Below are 4,786 nucleotides of genomic sequence, written 5' to 3' on the forward strand. Positions count from 1 at the left end.
TGCCCATACAAGTAGAATTGTTGTGTTTAATCTCCTAATAGTGGCAAAGAGAAAGAGGGGAACCCAAATGGGGTTTCCCCGAGTGTGTGTGTGTGAGATTGACCACCACAAATCCTCTTTAATTTGGACAATTATTAATGGCTTTTACATGTATATTTCCAACCTCAGGGTGTTGCCGTAAACTTTTCATAATTGAACACATGGACAATCAAAACTCAAACAAAAAGCATTTCAATGGGGCAATTTATCAAACAGCTAATATACCAGAAAAGTAAACTTATGTCCAACACTATATTATTGAAACCCAAACTAGTTAACACCCACAAACACCATACGAACAACTCAAAGTAATACTCTTAACACTTATACCCGAGTAGGTGTAGGAATTAAACTACTACTACGTTTGCATAGTACTCAACATAATTAGTGCTAGACCTTCTCATGTTTGGGTTCTTCGAAATAGATGATTCTGCTCTTAAACTAGGGCTTCAAAATGGGATCCCCTTAAAATATGAGAACATCGTTACTTATAAAAAACAGTAAAGAATGAGAACATCAATTTGACATGAAAGACCCACTTAATGGAGGACAAGAATTTACGCCATTCAATTTCAAAAAACTCTACGACAGCCGTCAACTCCAAACTCTTCAATTTCAGGTAAGTCTTGTGAGGATGGAGAGCAAAGAGAAGAAAAAATGAGGAGCAAACCTAAATAGAGCATGGAGAGAGAACGTTTTACTAGGGAGAGAGAAGGAGGGAGGAAAGAGGTGATTTTGAGGAGTACGATACAACGTCGTTTAAGAGAAGGATAGAATGGTCCATTCTGAACATGGTACCATATATTTTTTTTGGTGATAAAAATAGGAGATGGTGATTTGGAAATTGGAGACTATTAAACTGGCAAATTACACACTTGCACTCCACCTGCCGGTAATTCTCCCAAAGATTTTGTACGGGATCAAAACCCCTCGCCATTTACCTTCCCAAACCAAGGATAAGACCTGGGCCCACGTGGGTGTAAACTTTTGGGAAAATTACGGGCAGGCGGAGCAGACCGCCCTTAATTACCATCACATGGTTTCCACTCTCCAAATTACCACTCTCATGACACAAGCAAAATTATTCACCAAGACATGGTAGGTCTATGTTGATTTACAATTCTACCCCTACATATGTATCAGACTGAAGCCCTAACTTTATCATATCAACGTTTCCACCTCTCTCTAACTATCCAGGTATTCCCTCTCTCTCTCTCTCTCTCTCATTCAGCCTCTGACATTCTCCTCTCCTCTCCTCTCCTCTCTCTCCCTTCTCTGCGCTTTCCCCTCTCTCTGGCTGCTTTGATTGCGGTGGTCCTAACCATCTTCCCTCTTGTCGGAAGCTCTCTCGCAGCCTAAGAACCAGCTCCGGTGTCTCACCAAATTTCTTCTCAAAATCTCAAATTAACCGAGGGATCTTGGAGCATTCTTCTCCTAGAGTCGAGTTCTAGCCTTTGATCGCGTTGGAAAGCTCGGAGGAGGTGTTTTCGGGAGAGGTTTTGCCTGGAGATTCTTGGGGTTTTAATTTCAACCTTCGAGGTAGGGATCTCCTGACTTCTTTACATGTTTAAGTGTTAGTTTGATGTACAAGAATCAAGTTTGATCATTTATTTTGAGTCTTGAATGAATCTGGTATATGCTGAAAATTTCGTGGGTTCTGGAAATCTGTCTTTTGGGAGCCCTTCTGCCAGGAATCAATTTTTGGTGTCTGAATAACAGTTAAAGTACATTTCAATACAAAGATTTCGGTACCAAGATCATGAAAAACCGATAATCACACAATTAGTTATGAATTTTTGAATACCGGCTGTTTCCTGGATGCGCGAATCTGTGTGTGGCTGTCTTCTTTTAATTTTCTGGGCATGATGAACATTTTGGGTGGCTTTGGGTCTTTTACAGGAGCTGCACATTTAAGTTAAGAAGGGATTGGCGTTGGAATCAAGTGATTTGGTTAAGTATACAATTTTTGGTGAATTTCTAAAGCAGGGTTGGTCGACTAGGGCGAAAATGGTTGCGAATCTGTTTTTCCTTTGATTGTTGGGTTAATCTCCTCTCATTTCTGAACCTGGAATTTTTACTGAGCGTAGGAATTGTAGTCGTGCAACTTTTGGCGTTGGTTCCAATATTTTTGGGTTTAAGATGAAAGAGTTATGATTTTTCAATCAAATTTACTCGTTCCCGTCCTTAAATTCACGTTGTTTAATTGGATATAGTCTAATGTGGATAATTAACTTTGCCAATTTGACATGTAGGGAATTCTCTCCTCCTTTATATGTTTATGAGTTGGTTTGATGTGTTTAAGAATGTTTAAACGTCCGTATTTGTTGTTGGGAGAAATCTGTTGAAACTAGAAATCGTACGCTGAAACACAAGTCCTACCGATACGAGTTTTGGCCCTACCGGAAGAAATGTTGTCCAGTAGTGTCTATTTTTTTGAAATTCTGGTCTTTTACCGGTAAGAGGTTGTGTCCTACAGGTAGGGAATGAATAATCTGCTTCATTTTAAAATTTCGGACGATCATAACTTTATCTTCCGGAATCCGTTTGGTGCATATTATATATTAAAGTTGATGTATGGAAAATCTACTTTCTAATGGTGGTAGTCTTGTAATCAAACTCTAAACCTATAAGAAGTTATAGTTAAAGTACGGTAGGTTGGTTGCTAGAATTCATACCGATTTTGGAGGTTATGTCGTATTTGGATATTAAGGGTGATTTGGTACACTCCTAAGTGTTCGAGGTAGAAACGTTATATGCATTGGGCATTCTTTGCCCTTAGAATTATTTGAGTGAGACACGAATGTTCCTAGGTGCGTTTAACTATTTGAATGGTCTACCGAGCCTTAGGGTAGTAGGCTAGCACACTTGGGAAAAAGTTTGTCGACACCTAGAGAAAGTAGGAGGTTGAGTGGTTGATTGTATATTAAAGTTGGATCGGGAATATTTGAATGACGATGATTGATTATATTGATGAAATGAAAATTTGAGTTACAACTATTAATTTCCTCTTGAACTATAAATCGGAAGGTGAAGTCGTCGTTTGTAGCTACTTGCATGAAGTTGAGTTTCTGATCAATTAGTAAATACTTGGTAGTAGAGTAAATGGGTTGGTGACGAGATTAACGATAAGAATTGTGGGAAATGTGATGTGAAACGGTTAGCTAAGGATACATATACAATAAGGAATCCTGGAGCCATGTTTGTCTTCATTTGCCATGTTGTTTTAGGTGGTGCTTGTTTGTTGATGTAGTCTTTTGTTATTTGAGAGGCATTTCCTAGAGTGTTATTTTTCTCCCATTGGACTGCTCTTTTTTACATAAGGGATGCAAAATTCTAGTTTTTTTTTTCTCATTATCTTCAGCTTTGATCAAGTCGGATTAATCTTCATGCTACTTGAGGCTTTACTTTTACAGATTCAAGTATTGAAGAAGAAGATGGCATTTTTGTGTAGAATATGAACTATTTGAGGATGTACACACAAAAGTCAGTCAGCTCCTGCAATTTCTATTTATTTTTTGTGGCTCTTATGGTTTGGTCATTTAGTTGCACACTCCTTCAATCAAGATGTTGTTGCTTATATGGGATCTTTATTGTTTCTACTTTGGTCATTAAGTTGGACAAGCTTTATTCCAACCAGTATTTGGGAAGTAAATGAAATGTTGTTATCTTTTTCTAGCTAGTAGCTTGAGAATCCACTCCCATGCCCTATAGTTTCGACAGATGAGGAAACAGACACATCGACTCAAATGCTCATACCATGACATAACTGTTGATCCAAATGACAATGTTGGCCATATTGCATAAATTGACATTGGCCAATATGTAACTCATTTTACTTTCTTTGCTTTTATCTTGGTGATACCTTATCAATCTTTGGGCATATAAGCTTATGAACTGCGAGTGTTGGCCTAGATAGCTCTCTCGCAGTGTTGGCCATTTTTTATTATTGCTTTGAATAGTACAGTGCATGCTTGTGTTCTTGCCATGTTATCTCATAGTGTTGGCCATTGTTATTATCTTCTTATTTTTTTGAACGGTTAATGTTATGTACTAAGTCTTCTTTCTTGTAATTTTATAGGTCGATTGGTTGAAAGAAAAGATTGATACTTCATCCCTTATGCCGAAGATGGTGATATGATAATGTGCTAGTGTCGGTTGGGCATTGTTCAAGCCTTTTCCTTGACGCATATTACTTCTTGCCGTCACGACTTGTAGTCCACTTTTGGGATATATATGTTTAAGGGTGGGCCTAGAGTCCAATGAATTTCCTTCATTTTAAAGTTAACTTGTATAGTACCTGATGTTGATGAAGTACAATTTTATTTTTGGTTTTGTATGGAATGGTGTGACTATATTTCTACTGAATGGGTATTAATTAGATTATCCAGTTCTTTTTCTATGAGCTTAGTTGGAATGATACCACCTTGATTCCTCCAGAATCCCAGCTTTTGGCCTTCTTCTTGGCACCCGACGGTCCTCCAAATGCCTCAAAAGCCTTGCCGGCCTTTTACGTCTTTCCAATGGGACCTATCCTCCATTCAACCTCAATCAAGCTTATTTGGGCCAAAAAGGGCAATTAAAAAGATAGAAAATACTCCCTCCATCCCTTATTTATAGTCCGGTATTCCATTTTGGGCTGTCCCTTAATAAGTGTCCATTTTATAAAGTTAGTGGGTAAAAGTTGGTGAATTGTCTATTTTATCCTTAAAAGTAGATTCCATTTTAAAAAGTAAGTAAAAGTGTAATG

General features: G+C 38.0%; 1 long non-coding RNA gene across 2 annotated transcripts; it reads left to right on the forward strand.

Moving 5' to 3' along the window:
* Positions 1 to 1,033: 1,033 nt before the first annotated feature.
* On the forward strand, positions 1,034 to 4,426 carry LOC131303717 (uncharacterized). Of its 2 annotated transcripts, none has more exons than XR_009192147.1 (2): positions 1,034 to 1,236; positions 1,383 to 4,426. It is a non-coding gene; the product is annotated as an uncharacterized LOC131303717 (long non-coding RNA). The 2 variants fall into 2 exon arrangements; XR_009192148.1 differs by having other exon boundaries at positions 1,394 to 4,426.
* The last annotated feature ends 360 nt before the right edge of the window (positions 4,427 to 4,786 follow it).

The sequence above is a fragment of the Rhododendron vialii genome, chromosome 10a, assembly GCF_030253575.1.
Source record: "Rhododendron vialii isolate Sample 1 chromosome 10a, ASM3025357v1".
Lineage (NCBI taxonomy): Eukaryota > Viridiplantae > Streptophyta > Magnoliopsida > Ericales > Ericaceae > Rhododendron > Rhododendron vialii.